Here is a 22,805-nt window from a genome sequence, read left to right as displayed (position 1 = left end):
GGGTTTTACTCATGCTCCTTTATTTTATCAGTGAAATTGTTTCAGCTTTGGCCATTGGGAGTGCTTTTGGTTGGCTCCCGTATCCACATATTTGTGTACCACAAGATGCTCTGAACTCATCTTGCACATTTCCTGCCCCAGGCCTAGAATCAGCCATTTCTCCAAAGATCCCTGGCTCATTTCATTTATGAATGAAGATCTGGATGCCAGGTAAGCATTTGCTATCAGATGTTATTTCTCTTAGAGCTTCTCCTCTCACAGAGAAAAGAAATATGTTTGTGTGTACCCGCTGATGTATATAGACATATCTATAAATATCTGTATAAACATTTCTATCTACAGTAACTTATACATAAGTTCTTACTTATGTCGCCAACTTTAATCCATTACAACATATATCATTCTAGACTTTTACACTTGCTGACCTATAAATTTTGATTTCTGCTAGTAAGAAAATTACCTCCCAACATCTGCTACCCATTTAATTAATTTTTCAATAATAGTGTACTTGATTAGCCATGTCAGAATATTTTGCACCCTTATGGGAAAAACTTTATCGACTGGTCTATAGTCCTTATGTGTAGTTCCTTTGCCTTTAGTCTTAACAGACTACACACTTTCCCATAATTATTTAGGTTTCACTTTTTCTCTCCACCTCCTTCAGTGATACTGATTTAGAAGTGAGATACTCTTGTCGTGCTTGAGGCTTTTTCCTAGATCTCTGATCTCCTTGATGATTTTTTAAAGTTTACATATATTAAGTTTCGCTCTTTATATTGTAAAGTCATGTCGGTTTTGACAAATGTATGTATCCACCTTTATAGTATCCTACAGATCAGTTTCACCACCCTAAAATTCTTTGTGCTTCACTCATCTATTTAATCCTCCTACCCTTGTCCCGAACTCCTGACAGCAATGGATATTAACATAGTCTTGGTAGTTTTGCCTTTTATAGACTGTCATGTCATTGAAATCATAAAAGTATGTAGTTTTTTCAATCTGGCATCTTTTGCTTACTGGTAATGCACTTAGGTTTCCTCCATATCTTTTTCTTTATATTGCTGAATAACATTTCATATTATGGATATACCACTGTGTATTTATGTACTTATGTACTGAAGGGCATCATGATTCCTCTAGTTTTAGGCAAACATGAATGAAGATTTGTAAACATTCATGCATAGCTTTATGTATGAAAATGGGCTCTAAAATCAACCAGGTAAATACCTAGGAGTGTGATTGCTGGAATGTATGCTATGACCAGGTTTGGCTTGGTAAGTGGCTGTACCATTTTGCATTCCATGAGCAGTTAACAAGACTTCCTATTACTCTACATCCTCATCAGCATTTTGTATGGCCAAATTTTTGGATTTTAGCTCTTTTAATAGGTGTATGGCTGTATTTCATAATTGTTTTAATTTCCAATTCACTAATGAACAATGATGTTGCACATTTTTTCTTCCAGCTCACATGCCAACTATGCATACTCATTAGTGAGGGTTCTGTCCAGATATTTGTCCATTTTAATTGGTTTCTTTGATTTCCTATCGTTCAGTTTTAAGACTTTGTATATTTTGACACTAGTCCTTTATCGGGTATATGTTTTACAAGTCTGTGACTTGTCTTTTCATTTTCTTAATGAAGCAGAATATTTTAATTTTAATGAAATCCAATATTTTGTTTTGTCCTTCTTATATGGATCATGGTTTTGGTGCTGTGTTGCAAATCTCACCACTAAACCAAGATCAACTAGATTTCCTTGAAGTTTTATCATTTTTTTCATTTTACATTTACATCTGTGACCCATTTTGAGTTACCTTTTGTGAGAGGCACAGGATCTATGTTTAGGTCCTTTTTGTAAATGGTCATTCAGTTGTCCCAGCCCCATTTGGTAGAAGACTAGCTTCTCTCCACTGAACCACCGGCTGTTTGTAGAGATCGGTTGACTAGATTTTGTGTGGGTCTATTTCTTGGTTCTCTATTCTCATCTTCGTGTCTTTTCTTTCATACTATGCTGCACTGATCATTGTGGCTTTATAGTAAGTCTTGAAGTTAAGTAACGTCAGATGTTCAATGTTGCTCGTCTCACTACCATGCTGGCCGTTCTGGGTTCTTTGCCTTGATTACCCTGACGAGAGTTTTATCAATATTATTGATCTTATCAAATGACCAGACTTTGGTTTTATTGATTTCCTGTTTTCAATTTCTTTTATTTCTTCCCTAATATGTATTTTTTTTTATTCTGCTTACTTTAGATTTAATTTTCTCTTCTTTTTAAACTTTCTAAGGTGGAAGGTTAGATTGATTTTAAATATATTTTTATTTTCTTCTATATGCATTTAATGCTATAAAATGTCCCTCTAAGAACTATTTTCAAGGCGTCCCATAAATTTTGATAGGTTGATTTTTATTTTCATTTAATTCAAAATATATCCTTTAAATTTCTCTTCGTTGATTCATGTGTAGCTTAGAGGTGTGTTATCTTTTTGTTAACAACCTCTAATTTAATTCCAATGTGATCTGAGAGAATATCTTTTATGATTTTGATTGTTTTAAATTTCTAACTTATATATTATAGCCTAAGACATGGTCTGTTTTGGTGACTGTTCCATGGGAGCTTAAGAATACTGTGCATTGTGCTGTTTTGGATGAGGTAGTCTATAAATGTTCATTACCTAGTTCCCTGTGATGTTATACAGTCCAACGGTATTCTTACTGATTTTTTTCCTGCTGCTTGTAGACAACATACAGCCAGGTCATCTTCTTTCTCATGCCTTTTAATTGATATATTTGGACTATTCATATTTAGAATGATTATTGATGTGGTTGGGTTGATACCTACCATGTTGGTAGCTGTTTTCTATTCATTGTACTTCTCCTGTGTTTGTCTTTCATCTTTCATTATTTCTCTGCCTTCTCCAGTTTTATTTGAGCATTTCATATGATTTGATTTTCTCTTCTCACATAACCTATCAATTATATTTAAAAAAATAAAATTTGCTCTAAAGTTTGCATTTAAAACTAATTAGGGTGTGCCATGGTGGCTCAGCAGGCAGAGTTCTCTACTGCCATGCCAGAGACCTAGGTTCAACTCCCGGTGTCTGCTCATGCAAAAAAAAAAAAAAGCAAAACAAAACTAATTATAGTCTATTTTCAAATAACCTTATACTTTTTCGTATGCAGCACAGGTATCTTACAACTGATTATTTCTAATTCCTTCTTCCCATCCCATATACTATTGCTGCATTCAAATTAAGTATCAATGCATTGTTACAATTATTTCTTTGAACAAAGAATTATCTATTAGATCACTGAAGTATAAGAAAAATAAGATTTTATTTTTCTTTTACTTCTTTACAAAGATTCAAGTTCCTAATCTACATCAGTTCTTTCTCACTGAACAACTTCTTTTAGCAATTTCTTACAGGGCAAATCTGCAGGCAACAGATTCCTTCAGTTTTCATTTGTCTGAGAAAATTTTTATTTCACCCTTACTTTTGTTTACTTCTGTAATTGTGCTGTGTCTGTTTTCTTCCCCCCAACATTGTAAATATTTCACTCCACACTCCAGGGACTTCTGGTACAGGTAAATTGACATTGGCTATGATTTTCTGTATTTAACCCTCCCTTCTGAGATTTTTGAGTGACTGTGTGTGCTTTGACCACAAATTTTCTGATAGGTCTAAGAAAAGTTATTTGTTCTCAACTTGTTCTTTTTCTTCCCTTGATGTAAGGACAGGAGTGATAACTTCCAAGCTGTTTACATTTTGCAGCTGAACATGTAGTTCTGTTTTTAAGAACATTACTTTTTAAAAATGTCTCCCTGCTCTTTTTTCAAAAGAGCATGGAGTCTTTCAATCTTGAGTGTTAATGGATTTGATAACTGATAGATTTGAGGTGTATCTCAGATTGGCTGCCTCTAAACCAAGTCCACATTTTTATATCTCAATAGTTCTCAGAGTCTCCAGAGACAGATGATTTTAAAATAAAATACATGTTAGAATGGATTTTAGGTATAGACAAATAATCTGTGAAGAAATAGTAGATGGTAGGTAGGTAGGTCAATAATTAGTAGCTAAATAGAGGGACTGATGGTTTCCTAGTTGAATGGGGTTTTGAAGATAAACAAATCTAAGTTTTTTATTATAGAGATAGAAAACTGAGTCTGCTGTGATGAAACAATTTCTCTTAGGCTTCTTGGAGAGATTTAGGCTGGGCTGGAATATAAACATCTTTTCTTCCAATTCAGTGCTGTTTCGCTCTCCTGTGCTGTCATCCAAGATCATCTATCTCAATATTTTCTAAATGTTTTTCTGGGTTTACTCAAAGAAGCTTATATGTAGTTTTATCTTATCATTGTGAGTAACTTAACTGTATCTGAAATTTAGAGAACAAAATATCAAAATGAGTTTCTCCTCAAGTTAAAATGAAGATATAAAACCCTCCTACTGCTTTAGAGAATCGTAGAAATGACAGCATTAGACAATAAATGAAACCTATTTACCTAGATCTTTGAAATGAAGAACGTGAGAAATTATACCTAGAAGAGTATTGCAGCCCTCTATATAGTTTCATTTATATAATGCACAAAATCTTATTTCCCATTGAAAGACTTCTATTATTGAAGAATATATTTGCATTAATGAGGATTAGGGAATTTGTAAAATAAGAGATTCACCCTTCCTTTATTATTTTTTGTAATATGATCATCTGTATATATACATAGATAGATAATATATATTCTCTATATCTACATATACATGCAAATATATTATTTATTATGTATATATGCATGCATACATACATAAACACAAACAATTCATACCACAGAATACGTTCTGAAAACTTTTCAGTTTGGCATTGGAATTTTCTCTCCTTTCACTATTATCTTTTTTCTTATATTTTTAAATACCTTAAACCATCAGTAAGTTTTAAACCATCAGTTGAGTCAATTTTCTTAACTGTCCAAACTTTCCTATTTTACACTTGTTTCTAGGCACCTTATCAGAATGGGTTTAGACTTAGAGCCCCTCCGGGGTGAGGAGATTATTTTTTACATGTGTGCAAAGTGCAGAGATACAGTAGAAACATGACAAATATTAAATACATGAATCTCTAAACAAGCCTTCTCAGTCATTAAAATCCGTATTCCATTACAATAAACAAAAATGACCCTACCTAAACACACCTTCCACCAATGGTGGTTTTGAAAACTCCCCATCTACCTCACATATGATGTCTGGATTTTTAAGCCTGTATGTCCATTTTACATCTACAACACTATAACCCAAGTCATATCTAAAATGTGAATTTTGTTACGTCATCTCCTGTTTTAAACTGTTCAATGTTTTCACACTGCTCTGAAGAAAAAACACTACTATTTTCGTTATTATTGTGCAAACTTCATTATTGTGCAAAAGAGTTAGTAATCATAATGGGGTAGTGTGGAGAATATTCAGACTGGAGCAGAAACCCACCCAAACCGGACATTGTGGGGAAAACACTAAAAGGTATTTCCTATATATGAGTAACTGTGATGGTTGTGATGGTGTCCAGATGTTTGGTTAAGGAAACAAGCCTGCTTGTTACTGCCAATGCCTTTTATGAATTTAAATTGCTCAGTTGGTTGCATCTCTGGCTAATTGCATCTACCAACAACACAGGAAATTACTTGCAGCAATAAGAGGAGTCTCATCCAAACATCTGAAGGCCTTAAAGTAAGAAGTGATGATTTCAGCAACCGGAAGGAAGAATGTCTGTTTCTACTGCAGTCAGCCAGCTTCTCCAGGGGAATTCATTGAAACTGTCATCAGAGATCCCAACATGCAGCCTACCTTACAGAATTCAGACTTGCTAATGCAGTCCCTTCAGCCAATTCCTATGATAAATCTATTACTTTTTATTATAATTTCTTAATGTTTATTATTTATTTTCCAGAGCTATTCCAGCATAATATTTTATTATATTTTTTCTTATAAGGTCTTTGTGTTTTTAAAAAATTAATCTTTAATCCCCTCAAAAGTATGGATTAATACTTGAAATACTTAGTCATCAAGTGGATATTCTTTATCTGCCATTGACCTTTCATATTGCTTGTTTTTTCTTTTCCCTTTCACTTTCTCCACTTTATTTTCCTCCTCCTCCTTTTTTTTTTTTATCTTCTTCATTTTGCTAAGGATAGTGTTCATGTTGGCTCCTTTCTGTGTATTTCTCTTCTTTGAATAGAATTAGGGCTATCCATGCCAGGTAGAAAACAATGGTTCTAGAACACAGAGTATTTGAGATATTTGATAAGCTTGGGCTTGACATTGTCATCAATGAGCCTAACACTATCTTATAATCTCTGCTTTCTTGGCATTTTCGTGGTTTAGCTGAGGTCCTTGTGGTTTAGAGTGATTCCACAGAATCATAGGCTGTTTGGTGATCTGGTGGTTATCTATCTCTGCTTAGAGGACATGTTTAACACCTGGAGGATTTATAACTTCTTTCCTTCTTTCTCCCAAATTTACCCACCTTGATGTCAGAGGTCATTTTTCATGGTTAGAATCCTGGATTAAAGAAAATAAAGTTGGCGTATTTATGCAGTTCATTCTTTGGCCCAAGTCCCCATTTCATTTATTAGCACGCAATGAGTTCCTGTCAACGTACTCCTGACTTCTCTTATGGCCTATAAATTTCCTTAGATGCTACTGATCCAAGCAGAGGGTAATTGATAGGACCTTTTCAGTAAGGAGCTATTTTCTACTCTAGTTCCAGGAAAATATTAACCAGCTTTGGTTGTCTTTGCTATGAGTTGAATTGTGTCCACCAAAAAGATATGCTGAGGTCCTAAGCCCAGAAAACTGTGAATGTGTTCTGATTTGGAAATAGCGCCTTGCAGTGTAGCAAGCAGGCTTTGCAGCAGGCAGACCTCTCTCCCCCTTCTTCTTCTGGTTTGGCTGCCTCCTCTGTAGAAAATCGCCAACCCCCCACCCCTAGCCTCCAGGAGTGGGTGAAACTGCAAGAAAGCAAGATAAGCACATTCCTAGGATAGGGACCCCTCCCCTAATGGCTCATCTGCTTCTATAACCCAGCTTTGCACCCTTCTCAATTTAAACCAACCAATAGTTTTCGCTTTAACATCACCAGTTGCCATATTAAGCTTACCTTATCTCTATCATGTAATATGGTCTATAAAAGCTAAGGTTGTCTTTTGTTCAGGGCTCATACTTTCACAGGGTACTCAACTGAGCCCTATGGCCATAGAAAATAAAAACTTACTTCCTGAAACTTTGGAGCCTCAGCCCAGTTTGTTCCGTTTTCAGGTAATGTTCTGGGAGGCTTGAAGCCTTGTTCTTGTTTTGTGCAACACCAAATGTAATTAGTTAAGATAAGATGAGGTCATAGACTTCCGGAGAAGATGGCGGCTTAGTAAGAAGTGCGGGTCTTAGTTCCTCCTCCAGAACAGCAACTAAAGAAACAGAAACAATACAAAACAGCTCCCAGAGCCACGACAGAGACCAAAAAGACAGCATACCCCATTCTGGAACGGCTGAACAGGCAGGGAGAATCCGCTGCGGTGAGATACCCGAGGGGCGCGCGTTTTCCCGGCCGGGGCAGCTGGCGACTGGGGTCCCCTCCACATACGTGGCTTCCCGGTCCGACTGGGAACGTTGGATAGCGGGGCCCTCCCGCCACGCTTGGCGTCTCGGGCCAGCTGGGCAATTTGGACCAGCACTCCCCCAAGCCACGGTGGCCGGCGACCCCCCCTCCACGCGCGGTTTCCTGAGCCGACTGCGAGATTCGGATTGGCAAGTTAAAGGAGCCACAGCACCTTTTACTGGTGGGACCCGCAGACAGACGAGCGCCACGAGCGCCACCTACTGGGCAGGAAAAGAAAAACAGAGCCCAGAGATTTCACAGAAAAACCTTTCAACCAGCCGGGTCCCACACCCAGGGAAATCTGATCAAATGCCCAGACACCAGCAGAAAATAATGGATGACGCTCGGAAAATTGAAGATATGGCCCAGTCAAAGGAACAAACCAATAGTTCAAATGAGATACAGGAGCTGAGACAACTAATGCTGAATATACGAACAGAAATGGAAAACCTCTTCAAAAACCAAATCAATAAATTGAGGGAGGACATGAAGAAGACATGGGCTGAACAAAAAGAAGAAATAGAAAATCTGAAAAAACAAATCACAGAACTTATGGGAGTGAAGGAAAAAGTAGAAAAGATGGAAAAAACAATGGATACCTACAATGGTAGATCTAAAGAGACAGAAGCTACAATTAGTGAACTGGAGGATGGAACATCTTAATCCCAAAAAGAAACAGAAACTATAGGGAAAAGAATGGAAAAACTTGAACAGGAGATCAGGGAACTGAATGACAATATGAAGTGCACAAATATACGTGTTGTGGGTGTCCCAGAAGGAGAAGAGAAGGGAAAAGGAGGAGAAAAACTAATGGAAGAAATTATCACTGAAAATTTCCCAACTCTTATGAAAGACCTAAAATTACAGATCCAAGAAGTGCAGCACACCCCAAAGAGAATAGACCCAAATAGGCGTTCTCCAAGACACTTACTAGTTAGAATGTCAGAGGTCAAAGAGAAAGAGAGGATCTTGAAAGCAGCAAGAGAAAAACAATCTGTCACATACAAGGGAAACCCAATAAGACTATGTGTAGATTTCTCAGCAGAAACCATGGAAGCTAGAAGATAGTGGGATGATATATTTAAATTACTAAAAGAGAAAAACTGCCAACTAAGAATCCTATATCCAGCAAAATTGTCCTTCAAAAATGAAGGAGAAATTAAAACATTTATAGACAAAAAGTCACTGAAAGAATTTGTGACCAAGAGACCAGCTCTGCAAGAAATACTAAAGGGAGCACTAGAGTCAGATACGAAAAGACAGAAGAGAGAGGTATGGAGTAAAGTGTAGAAAGAAGGAAAATCAGATATGATATATATAATACAAAAGCCAAAATGGTAGAGGAAAATATTATCCAAACAGTAATAACACTAAGAGTTAATGGACTGAATTCCCCAATCAAAAGACATAGACTGGCAGAATGGATTATGACCCAGCAATACCACTGCTAGGTATCTACTCAAAGGACTTAAGGGCAAAGACACAGACGGACATTTGCACACCAGTGTTTATAGCAGCATTGCTTACAGTTGCAAGGAGATGGAGATGGCCAAAGTGTCCGTCGACGGACAAGTGGCTAAGCGAACTGTGGTGTGTACCTACGATGGAATATTATGCAGCTTTAAGACAGACTAAACTTATGAAGCATGTAATAACATGGATGGACCTAGAGAACATTATGCTGAGTGAGTCTAGCCAAAAACTAAAGGACAAATACTGTATGGTCCCACTGATGTGAACCGACATTCGAGAATCAACTTGGAATATATCATTGGTAACAGAGACCAGCAGGAGTTAGAAACAGGGTAAGATAATGGGTAATTGAAGCTGAAGGGATACAGACTGTGCAACAGGACTAGATACAAAAACTCAAAAATGAACAGCACAATAATACCTAATTGTAATGTAACTATGTTAAAACACTGAATGAAGCTGCACCTGAACTATAGTTTTTTTGTTTGTTTGTTTGTATCTTTTGTTTCTTCTTTTGTTTTTGTTTTTTCTTTTTCCTTTTTTATATATATATTTTTTATTATTATTATTATTTTAATTTTCTTCTCTATATTGACATTCTGTATCTTTTTCTGCTGTTTTGTTAGTTCTTTTCCTAAATCGATGCAAATGTACTAGGAAATGATGATCATGCATCTATGTGATGATACTAAGAATTACTGAGTGCATATGTAGAATGATTTCTAAATGTTGTGTTAATTTCTTTTCTTTTTTTTAATTAATAAAAAAATACAAAAAAAAAAAAGATGAGGTCATAGTGTATTAGGTTGGACCCTAAATATAGTATAACTGGGTCCTTACAAGAAGACCATATGAAAACACAGAGACACAGTCATATAGAAAGAATGTCATATGATAAAGGATGCAAAGATTGAACTTGTGCTGCCACTTGCCAAGGAATGCCAAGAATTGTCTAGGGAGAAGTGAAGAAGGGTTATTCCCTAGACCCGTGGGAGTAACTTGACTCTTCTGGCACTGTGATTGTTGACTTACAGCCTCCAGAACCATGACAGAATATATTGCTATTGTTTTAAGCTACTCAATTTGTCATAGTTTGATATGCCAGCATATATTCTACCTTTCATTTGAGGTTAAAGCTTTGATCATTTCAGAGTTCTACTAGAGATGTATTTTGATTGGTCATTTGCTTTGTTAAATCTGGTGTGTCTTGTATTTTTAAATTCAAGATGTTTAAATTCACCAATTTCTACCTGAAGCCTGCCAAAACACTCAGATTAACTGTTGAAAGTTTGAGCCAGTGCAGGGGAGCTGAACATAGCAGATTTGTAATAAATGGGCATTTAATAAGTTAAAATATCAAAATTTGGCAAACTGCTTCATTTTAAGTTCACTATGCCTAGTGGTTAAACCATATGATATTCTCTTTCTCTTATTTCTTCTCCACCCCAAGTATGAGCTCCATATGTGTCACTGGTACTGAGAACCTGGGAAGTACCTCTTACGAGATGAAGCTACATTCATCCAATGAGAAGCAAGGTCTGTTAAATATCAGTGGTAAGTGATTAAGAACATCTTGTTCATATTATCGCTAAGAAATTGATTGCATTTATTATTTACTTTTTCAAAAGGTCTTCTATTTGAGTAAATATTCCTCTGAGGAAGCTAAGAGTCATGTAATTATTAGCAATACCATTTTATAGGTCAGGAAAATGGAGTCAAGTAGAGTTTAAGTAACTTGCTTCAAGTCACAAAATTTCTAGCCAAAATATTCATTAATTATTTTTAATAATTATCCATAAATGGACATTATTTTTGTGTGTATGTTCTTCCAAGGGCCCAAGAGTTATAAGAAAAGTTATGAAATATCCAGTATACCCAGGAAATAGTCAATATTGAAATTAATCAAAATGTTCTTTAAAAAGTACATGATCTTGAGAACTTAGTTTATAGTTGTTGTTCTTGTTTACTAGCTGCCAGAATGTGATATACCAGAACTAGAACAGCTTATAAAAAGGGGAATTTAATAAGTTGCTAGTTTACAGTTCAAAGGCCATGGAAATGTCCAAAAGTAAGTCTATAGAAATGTCCAATATCAGGCATCCAGGGAAAGATACCTTGGTTCAAGAAGACCAATGAAATTCAGGGTTTCTCTCTTCGAATGGCAAACGTGGTGGCATCTGCCAGCTTTCTTTCCAGGCCTCTTGCTTCATGAAGTTCCCTGGGAAGCATTTTCCTTCTTCATCTCTAAAGGTTGCTGGCTGGTGGACTCTGTGATTCTCTCATCCTTTTGTCATAGTTCTGCAGCTCTCTCCTAATTCTCAAAAGGAACTCTCTCCAAAGTGTCTCCTCTTTTCAGGATTCCAGTAAACTAATCAGGACCCATGTAGAGTGGGTGGAGCTATGTCTCCATCTAATCAAGTTTAATACCCACAATTGATTGAGTCACATCTCCATGGAGATGACCTAATCAAGGCCCAACCTATAGTATTAAGGACTAAAGGAAACCATTGCTCTCACAAGATTGATTAGAATTAAAACATGGTTTTTCTAGGGTACATAAATCCTTTCAAACCAGCACAGTTGTTAGACCTAGGTAGATATCTTCAGCATGTTTAGACCACTGGGCCTGACAGAGCAGGGTCCTTTCCACCCTCTCCAAATGCTGGGGCAGACTCACCCTTTCCATACACCTGGTGGATTTGTAGTCTTGGCCCAAGAAGATGTCTTCAGTCCAGACCTCAGCTTCCATGGCTCTGTCTTTGAAGTGATTTTTCCTTCAATCGGCACCTTTTTTGTCCCTTTTAGTTCAACTTAGCATTAGTTCCATTCATACAGATCTCACAAAAAAACTTGTCAATTTTGCACATGGTATACAGCAGCCCAAACAATCAGACAGAAAAATTTCCACAGATACTTTCTAGAAAATTACATTTCCTATCCTGACTCGCACTGGCATGGCTGACCCTCACACGGAACACTGTTCTCTGTGGATTCACTTTCCAGAAACTCAGAATTTTCTGAATTCTGTTTTTTTTGTTTTTTTTTTTTTAATACCCAGAAGTTCAGTTCTCAGCTTTTCCCTTTCTTCTTGCATTTTACTATAACCTTCAGGAAGAGGCCAGGACTCACTTTCCACATTTAGTTTGGAAAACTAATCAGCTAAAAATCCATTTTAAAATTCTGCCTTCCATCTAAGTCAGAACACAATTTTTCCAAGTTTTCTACCTCTTTAAAACAAGAGGTGTGTTTCTCCCAGTTTGTAAGGACACATTCATCATTTCTGTCTATGACCTAATTGGAATTACTTTTAGCATCCATTTTTCTGCCAACATTCTCTTCAAAGCAAGAAGAGAAACAAAGCCACTCACAATTATTCCAGCCTCTACCCCTCACTCAATGGCAAAGCCATTTCTACATTTTTGTTATTTACAACAGCAGCACTCCCCTTTTTTGGCACCAAAATCTGTTTTGGTTTCCTAGGCTGCTTAAGACAGATACTATGAAATGCGTTGTCTTTGAACAATGGGAATTTATGAGCTCACAAGTTTACAGTTTGAGGCCATTAAACTTTCCAAATTAAGGCATCATCAGAATGATGTTTTCTTTCTGAAGACAGGCTGCCAGCATCCTGGCCTCCACTGAAACATGGCAGGGCACTTGGTAGTATCTGATGGTCTCTCCTTTCTCTTCCTGGTTTCATTGATTTCAGTTATTCCTTTTCCCAGTGCATGTGTGCTCTCTCTCTCTCTGTATTTATCCCATTTATAAAGGATGCCAGTAGGAGGATTAAAACCTATCCTGAAAGAAAGTGTCACACTTTAACTGAAGTAGCCTCATCAAAAGATCCTACTTGCAATAGGTCCACATTCACAGGAATGGATGAACTTTTCATGGGTACATACAGCTTCAATCTACCACACTGGGTATCCTGATTAATGTTAAGAACTGATGTCAGCTTGATGAGAGTTATCTTTGATTCTAATTGCAAACCAAAGTTTCATCTTATCACTGCGACTATCTTTTATACTTTCATCTTATCTTTGTTACTAACTTTTCATCTTGTCTTTGATACTATGCATGAGATATTACACATGTGAATTCTTCCAATTTATTGTAGGAAGAAGTAGACCATAGAATAAGTATTGAACTCATTAGAAGAAACATGCTATGCAATTGCAAACTACTATCATATTTTCTGACAATTGCCATTAGTTCATTGTGAAGAACAACATTCAATTATCTACTACATGTAATATAAATAAAATGCTTTGTCAGGTCCCGCTAAATTATTATTACGAAATTACTTTCTAAAATTTATCTGGCACTTTACTTTTGTCATTTGAGGAAGAGGGGGCTTCATTTAATTAAGAACAGACACTGTTTCCTTTCAGTATAAACTGCTTAGGAGGCTTGAACAACACAGAGTAGCTCCCTTTGAATATAACTTCTGTAGCTCTGTACAGGTCGCAACCATGATTAAAGTCGGGGGCTATTATATGTTCTAACTGCAATAATACATTATTAACAGTAAGTGAAATGTGAATGCTTAAGGATATGTATTGTAATTGCTTAGGGAACCACTATAAACATTCAAAAATAGCTAAAAAGCCAATAGAAAAATCAAAATTAAATTTCAAAAATGTAAATTCAAATAATGAAAAGGGAGATAAGACTTTAAAAATAGAAAGCAGAGAGGACAAGTAGAGAAAAATTTTCAAAATTGAAGACTCATACTAATAATATCAACAATCACCTTAAATATCACTGGACAAATCAGACCAAGTAAAAGGCAGAGGTTGTCAGAATTGACAAAATAAAAACAAGGACAATATATTTGCTGTCCATAAAAGCATATGAGTTTTAAGTAATTGGATAGAAAGGGTAATTGGATGGTGTGTGTAAATAGCACACTCACAAAGGAAAGCTGAAGTGCTTTTATAAGTGTACAATAAAATAAGGCATTGAAATGAAGGAATTGCCATAGATACCACTTTATAATAAAAAATAGGTCAATTAAAAATGGCAATCATAAATGATTATCTACCTGATAATAAACCTTGAAAATATATGAAACAAGAATTGACAGAATTAAAGGAAAATACAGGTAATTCCATACTTACAGTTGGAGATTTCAGTACCCTCTCTCAGTAATTTATTAACAACCAGATAAAACTTCAGCAAAGACAAAAGGTATTTGAACACCAGCCACGATATTGACATAATTGGTATTTATTGAAAACTATACCCATCCACAGCATAATATGCATTCTTCTCAAGTAATGTATTGTATGTTTCTTAGCCTGGACCATATTTTGAATCACAAAACAAGCTTAATAACTTTTAAAAGTTTTAAATTATATAAAGCACATGGTCTGACCACAATGGAATTAAATTAGAAATCAATAACATTAACATAAAGAGGAACAACCTGTATATCAAAATTTAAACAACAAAACTTAAAATGACCCTTGCACCAAAAAAAAAGATATCATAAGAGGGTTAAAAATCCATTTTGAACAGAATGATAACTAGAATACAACATACTGAAATCTGTGGGATGAAATTAAAGTATGCTTAAAGCTTGTAGCTTTGAACCCCTATGTAAGTAAAAGAAGAAAGGTCTCCAACCAATGAGCTAAGCTTCCAACTTAAGAAACTAGAAAAATATGAAGCACAAATTCTACCTACAAAAAAAAGAAAAAAAGAAGAAAATGATGAAGAGCAGAAATCAATGGAATGGAAAACAGAACAGGAATAGAGAAAATAAGTGAAACTGAAGCTGTTCCTTTGGAAAAAAAAATCAATAAAGTCAATAAACCTTTAGCCAGAGAGATCAAGAAAATAAAAGTGAAGGCACACATTACCAATATCAGGAATGAAAGGGGAAATATCTCTACCATGCCTTTAGATATTTAAAGGATAAAAGATGAATTTTAAGTGCAACTTCATGCCAATAAATTCGACAACCTATATGAAATGTATAAATTTTTTGATAGACACAAATTACCAAAGCAGACGGAAACAATAGGAAAAATCAGCAGTTATATATCAATTAAAGATCCTGGATCCATAATTAAAACCAGTCACAATGAGAACTCCATATACTTATGGCTTCACTGGTGAAAATAGAGGAGAGGAAACATTCTACTTTTTATATGAGGCCCATTTTAACCAGTAAAAGATATCTTAAGAGAGCAAACAGATCAATGTCTTCATGAAAATATATGGAAAAATTCTAAGCAAGATATCAGTGAAGTGAATTTGACTATCTATGAAAATGCAATGCATCATGACCTAATGACATCTATCCTGGGAAGATAAGGTTGGTTTAGTCTCTGAAAATCAATGAATAGATAATATTAATAGAATAAAGGAGAAGAAACACAAAATTATTTCAACAGATGTAGTAAGACATTTGGCAAAATTCAAAACTAAGGATACCGGGGAACATGCTCCGCCTGATTAAGGGCATCTACAAAAATCTGCAACATACTCAATTAATATCAGGAATAAGCAAGGATGATTATTCTCACTACTTTTATTTAACTTCATGTTGAATGTTTTAAGAAATCCTATAAGAAAAGGAAAAGACAGAAGCAAAATCATAAAGATTGGAGAGGAAAAAGTAAAAATCACTTTATTTGGTGTTAAATTATCCTGTATGTACAAAATCATAAGAAATACAAAGCAATGAGAATAAAGGAATTTATCAAGTCTTTAGAATATGTCAATATATTGCATTTATATTATAACTATATATGATATTCATATTATAATTACATATTGGATTTATTCCTACATGGAACAATTAGATCATTTATTCAGGGAACAATAAGTAACTCTTCACAATAGCACTAAAATTGAAATACTTATAAATGAATGTAACAAAAGATGAGCAGGGGACATTTAGAATTGCAGAATAAGGACAGCCGAAGCTCAATCCTCCACCATAAAACAATAAGTGAACAGGCAGAAACTGTCCGAAGCAGCAGTTCTGGGACTTGGGTGGCTAGAGAAGACCGAATGCAAGATACAAGGGAAAGCTGAATGAAAAAGCAGAGAAAATAGGACTGAAAAATAGGGATGAGTGAACTCAATTGTAACCACCCCTGAGGTCAGCAGATATGCACTGGCAGGACCAAGCAGTCAAAGAGCTGAGGATCAGTTCACCAGAGTCCAGTCTTGCAAGAAATACTAAAGGGTGTTCTGTCAGCTCAAAAAAATAAATGAATAATAGAGACTTGAAACAGAGTACAGAAATGATGATTATCAGTAAGGGTAGCTAAAAGGAAAAAAAGAAAGAAAAAGATAGATATGACAAATAAAGGCAAAAGATAAAATGGTTGGAGGAAAGATGGCTTATACAGTAATAACACTGAATGTTAATGGATTGAAATCCCCAGTTAGAAGACAAAGTCTGGTTGGCAAAATGGAAATAAAAAATATGATCCGTCTATATGCTGCATACAAGAGACTCATTTTAGACCCAAAGTTAAAAATAGGTTGAAAATGAATGGATGGAAAAAGATATTCCAAGCCACCAATAACTAAAAAGCAAAAAAGCTTGGGTACCTATATTCATATCAGACAAAATAGACTTTAAATGCAAAACTGTTATACAAAACAAAGAAGGGCACTATGTATTAATAAGCGGAGCAATTTACCAAGAATAAATAACAATCATAAATATTTATGCATTGAATTTAGGTGCTCCAAAGTACCTGGGGCAAATGCTAGCAAAACTCTAGGGAGTAATAGATGTTTCTAAAATAATAGTGGGAGACTTCAGCACACCACTCTGTTGAATAGATAGAATATCTTAACAGAGAATCAATAAGGAGATAGAGGGCCTAAACAATATGCTAAATGAGTTAGTCCTAACGAACAAATACAGATCTTTGCACCCCAGGAAGATATACACTCTTCCCCAGTGCTCATGGAGCATTCTCCTGGATATACCATATGCTTGGGCACAAAAGAAGTTTTAATAAATGTTAAAAGACTGAAATTATTCAAAGTATTTGATCATAATGAAATGAAACTGGAAATCAATTACCACTGGAGAACTGGAGCTTTCACAAATATATGAAGGTTAAGCAAACACACCCTTAAACAAACACACTCTTAAACAATCAGTGGGACAAAGAAGAAACTGCAAGCAAAATCAGTAAATACCTTGAGATGAATGAAAATGAGAATGTAATATAATAAAAACTTATGTAATGTAGCAAAGGTGATGCTGAGAGGGAAATTTTTAGCCCTAAATACTTGCATTAAAAGGGAAAAAATAGCTAAAACCAAAGACCTAATAGAACAACTGAAGAAATTAGCAAAAAAGCAGCAAATAATCCAAAAGCAAGCAGAAGGAAATAAATAATAAAGATTAAAATGGAAATAAATGAAATGAAGAACAACAACAGGGGAAAAGAAAACAGAAAATCCATAAAACCAAAATTTAGTTCTTGGAGAAGTTCAATAAGTTTGACAAAAACTTAGCTAGAATGACAATGTCAAAAGAGAGAGAGAATGCAATTAAATAAAATCAGAAATGAGAGGAGAGTCATTACCACAGACACTGAAGAAATAAAAAAAATTATGAGAGGATACTATTAACAATTGTATGCCAACAAACTAGACAACTTAGATGAAATGGGCCATTCTTAGATACACACAAACACCCTATACTAACTTTACTGACTTTAAATGAAGTGGAAGACTTCAGCAAACCAATCACAAGTTAAGAATTTCCCTACAAAGAAAAGCCCAGGTCCAGATGTCTACACAGGGGAATTTTACCAAACATTCCATGAAGAATTAGCACTACTGCTGCTCAAGCTTTTCCAAAAAATTAAAGAAAAAGGAACACTACCTAACTCACACTATGAAACCAATATCTACCTAGCACAAAAGTGTAATAAAGACACAAGAAAGGAAAACTATAGACCAATTTCCCTAATAAATATAGATGCAAAAATTTCAACAAAATACTTGAAAATAGAATCCAATGGCACATTAAAAGAATTCTGCACTATGACCAAGTGGGTTTTAGTCCAGCTCCGCATGGGTGGTTCAATTCTAGTACACCATTTAGTGTAATTACAACACATTGACAAATTGAAAGGGAAAAATCACGTGAGCATCTTGATTGACACTGAAAAGGCATTTGACAAAATTCAGCATCCTTACTTGATAAAAGCACTTCAGAAGTTAGGAATCGAAAGAAACTTCCATAACATCAAAAAAGACATATCTGAAAACCCTACAGCTAATATCATGCTCAACAGTAGGAGACTGAAAGCTTTCCCTCTAAGATTGGGAATAAGGTGAGGATGCCCATAGTCATTGTGCTATTCAGTGTTGTGTTAGAAGTTCTAGCTAGAGCAATTAGGCAAGAAAAATAAATAAAATTTATCCAACTTAGAAAGGAAGAAATAAAACTCTTTTTTGTAGATAACCTGATCTTATATTTGAAAAATCCAAAAAACTATAATGAAGTAACTTAAGCTAATATACAAATTAAGCAAAGTAGCAAGGCATAAGAGCAACACACAAAAATCAGTAGTGTTTCTATACACTAGTGATGAGCTATCGAAGGAGGGAATTAAGAAAAACATTCTATTCACAAGAGCAACTGAAAGAATCAAGTGTCTAGGAATGTACTTAACCAAAGATGTAAAGTACCTATACACCAAAAAATGCAAAATATTGCTCAAAGAAATCAAAGAAGACCTAAGTAGTTAGAAAGATACTCTGTGTTCATGGATTGAGAGATTAAATGTCATTAAGATGTCAATTCCAACCAAATTAATCTACAGATTCAATGCAATATCAATCAAGATTCCAACAATGCAATTTGCAGAATTGGAAAATTTAGTTATCAAATTTATTTGGAAAAGAGTAGAGCCTTAAATAGCTAAAAGCATCCTCAAAAAATATATATATCAAATGGGAAGACTCACACTTCCTGATTTTAAAGCTTATTGTTAAATCACAATGATCAAAACAGTATGGTACTGTCATAAAGATAGATTGATCAATGGAATCAAATTGAAACTTTTCAAATAGACCCTTATATCTATGGTCAATTAATTTTTGACAAGGCCCTCAATTCCACTGAAATGGAACAGAATATTCTCTTCGGTAAATGTTGTTGGGAGAACTGAATATTCATATCCAAAGGATTGAAAAGGAGAAAGTATCTCTACCTCATACCCTATACAAAGATTAATTCAAGGTGAATCAAAGACTTTAAAATATAAGCCAGTACCATAAGACACCTAGAAGAAAATATAAAACATTTTCAAGACCCAGTGTTAGGAGGCAGCTTCTTAGACCTTGCATCCAAGCATAAGCAATGAAAGAAAAACTAGATGAATGGAAATACCTCAAGATTGAACACTTTTGTGCTTCAGAGGACTTTGTCAAAAGGGTAAAAAGGCAGCCAACTCATGGGAGAAATTATTTGTAACTACATATCTGATAAGAGTTTGAAATACCTAAAGAAATCCTGCAACTAAACAACACAAAGATGAATACCCAATTATATAGTGGGTAAAAGACATGAGTAGACATTTATCCAAAGAGGAAACACAAATGTCTAAAAATCACATGAAAAGATGTTCATCTTAATTAGCTATAAGAGAAATGTGAATGAAAACCAAAATGAGATATCATCTCACACCCATTATAATGGCCGCTGTTAAACAGGAAAATGCAAGCACTGAAGAGGATGTGGGAAATAGGAACGCGTATTCACTGCTGTTTGAATGTAAAATGGTACTGCCACTATGGAAGACAGCATTTCCTCAGAAAGCTAGATATTGAGTTGCCCTATGGTCCAGCAATTCTGCCACTCAGTAAATACCACAAGATCTGAAAGCAGAGACACAACCAAGACATTTGTACACTGATGTTCATAGCAACATTATAAACAATTGACAAAAGATGACAACAATCAAAGAGCCCTTCAATTGATGAATGAAACAAAACCTCCTACCAACATCCAATGAAATATTACTCAGCAGTAAGAAGATATGAAATCCTGAAACATGCAACAATGTGGATGAACCTTGGGACATAATGCTGAGTGAAATAAGTCACGCAAAAAAGGGCAAACATTGTATGATTTCACTAATATGACCTAACTAGAATATGTCAACTCATAGTCACAAAACTGAGACTAATGGTGAGATGGTTAGTTTTATGTGCAACTTGGCCAGGTAATGGTGCCCAGTTTTCTGTCAAGCAAGCAGTGACTTAATTGTTACTACAAGGATATTGTGTGGCTTAAATCATCAATAAGTTGATTATATCTGTACCTGATACATCGACAATCAGCTAAGGAAAGTGTCTTCAGCAGTGAAAGACATTTAATCCAATCGTTGACAGCTTTAAATGGAGAAGTAATAACTTCAGCAGTCTGAAGAGAGAATTTTCATCTCTACTTCAGTCAGCCAACCTCTCCTAGGGAATTCGTCAAAAACCTTCATCAGAGTTGCCAGCTTGCAGCCTGCCCTATGGAATTTGGACTCATGTATCCTCACAGTTTCATGAGACACTTTTATGAAATCTCATTTTTACAGATATCTCCTGTTTGTTCTGTTTCCCTAGAGAACCCTGACTGACACGCTAGGTTAATAAGAGATAGAATGAGACAAGAGAATGGGGAGCAGTTGCTTAATAGGTACAGAATTTTTATTTAGGTTGAACTTAAATGTTTGGAAATAGAGATGAGTGTGGCTTGTTATTGGGATTACAAGTAATAGTGCTGAGTGGTAGGTCAATTAGGTTAAAAGGCATTATTTAGACTCATGTAAGCCACCAGAAGGAATGCTAGAGGTTAAAATACGGGATTGTATAACACAGTGATCCTTGTGGTGGATATTGTTTCTGATTAACACTACAAGTATGTATGAGTTCTTCAGTGAACTAGTACAAATATATGGCATTTGTACAAACAGTTACTGGCCTATTGGGAAAAAGTACCTAGTGCCAACTATAAACTGTAGTGAACAGTAATATCTTAATATTCTTTCACACCAATACTAGAGGTCACTAACAGGGGGAATTAAGGGGTGTGGGGTGTTTGTGTTTTCTTTTTTATGTTTACTTGTTATTTTTCTTTTTGGAGTAATGAAAGTGGTCTAAAATTGGGTGTGTTGATGACAGCATAGCTAGGTGAGACATAGTATACTTTGGATAAATTATATGGTATATGAAATCTCAGTAAAATTTGCCATTAAAATTTTTTATATAACCATAGAAAAAGATGATCAGGAGTTGACTGTCAAGAGTTGAATGCTGGAAAACCTTGCAAAGACAAAATGTAAATAAATGGAAGATTCACTATTTTACACATTGGGAAACTCAATATTGAGATGGCAAACCTCCCAGATTGATTTATAGATCCAATTCACTCTTAATCTGGGACCATATGTGGAGATCTAGTCTTCAGACCATCTCACAAACCCTGACAGATACCATCCTCCCAGCCACGCCCACTCAGAGTTGGGGAATGGCCCACACTGGGAAGTGAGGAGAGTAGCAGACTCTGAAGACAGCAGTATCTCTGTTGCCTTTAAAGCACGGATAAAAACTCTGAAAGAAGTAACAACAGCTGTTCCGTCCCAAGGCTAATCTTCACCTGAGCATCCACAGACAGCTGTAGTGATCATAACCATAAGGACATTGGAGTAGCTCCTTCTAACTTACCGAGTACCTAAACGGACTTTGTTGTGCTTGATGTTTCCATTTGCCACTTAACCACGATTCTTCTGGTTTGAGTATTTTTTTCTGGAACTCTACAAATCTGTAGCAGTTCAGAAAATGTGAGGTTGGATAAGTCAAATATTTTTTTCATTTATGACTTCAGTATTCAGTTTTATGCCAAGAACAGGGATGAAGAAAATCTAGTTTCTCCTCGAGGAGGTCACAGCCTAGCTAGAGAAAAATACATTATTTAAATATCATTAAGGAGCATACTAATTAAATAATATTTATGAAGGAGGTGACATATTCAGAAAAGTCAAAGAAGTATTCTCCGAGGAAATCAAGCTCTATCTGTGATTTTAAAGATAAGAATTTAGGGTGCACAGGTGGTTCAATGGTAGAATGCTTGCCTTTCCTGTGGGAGAACTGGGTTTGATTCCTGAACCATGCATCCTCCCCCACCCCCCAAAAAAAGATAAGAATTTAATTAGATAAAGCGGAGAGGGAATATATTCCAAATAAGGCAACATGTGCAACAGCCTTGTGGCATAGGTTGTCGGCAAAGTATTAAGGAATTGAGAGAAGGCCACTGCGCCTGAAGCATGGGGCTTTGGAAATGGGCAAAAAGGAGAATTAAGTTGTTATCAAATCATGCTAGGATTTACAGGACACATTAAAATGTGTTCCCCTGTGTCCTAGAATAAAATTGGATAGAGGCTGTGTGTCAGAAAAATCTATTCAGGCTGAGTTTTTAGAGAATAAATAATTGTTTGGTACACATATGGATGGAAGTAAAGAACTTTAAGAAGTATTACATTAATCCAGCAAGATTCAAGGGTAATGGGTCTAAAATGGCAATAAGAGATAGAAGTGACCAGCTAAAATGTAGTTAGGAAGTATTTTTAGGCAATAAAATTAATGGGAATGAGTGGAGGATTAGACACAGACAGTGTGAGAGAGGAAGGCAATGATGAAAAGTTGCT

General features: G+C 35.5%; 1 long non-coding RNA gene across 4 annotated transcripts in view; it reads left to right on the top strand.

Annotated features, from left to right (window-relative positions):
• LOC143661778 (uncharacterized) overlaps positions 1–22,805 on the top strand; it is a 127,732-nt gene that overhangs the window by 64,583 nt on the left and 40,344 nt on the right. For 3 of the 4 annotated variants that reach the window (XR_013164831.1, XR_013164833.1, XR_013164830.1), the window contains 2 exons: positions 32–210; positions 10,565–10,668. This is a non-coding gene — a long non-coding RNA (uncharacterized LOC143661778). The remainder of the gene's footprint in view (positions 1–31; positions 211–10,564; positions 10,669–22,805) is intronic. The other variant, XR_013164832.1, reaches the window with a different exon arrangement.

This window comes from Tamandua tetradactyla, chromosome 17 (genome assembly GCF_023851605.1).
Source record: "Tamandua tetradactyla isolate mTamTet1 chromosome 17, mTamTet1.pri, whole genome shotgun sequence".
Taxonomy (NCBI): domain Eukaryota; kingdom Metazoa; phylum Chordata; class Mammalia; order Pilosa; family Myrmecophagidae; genus Tamandua; species Tamandua tetradactyla.
Note: the sequence above shows the minus strand (reverse complement) of the source record. Positions and strands in the feature narration are given on the sequence as shown.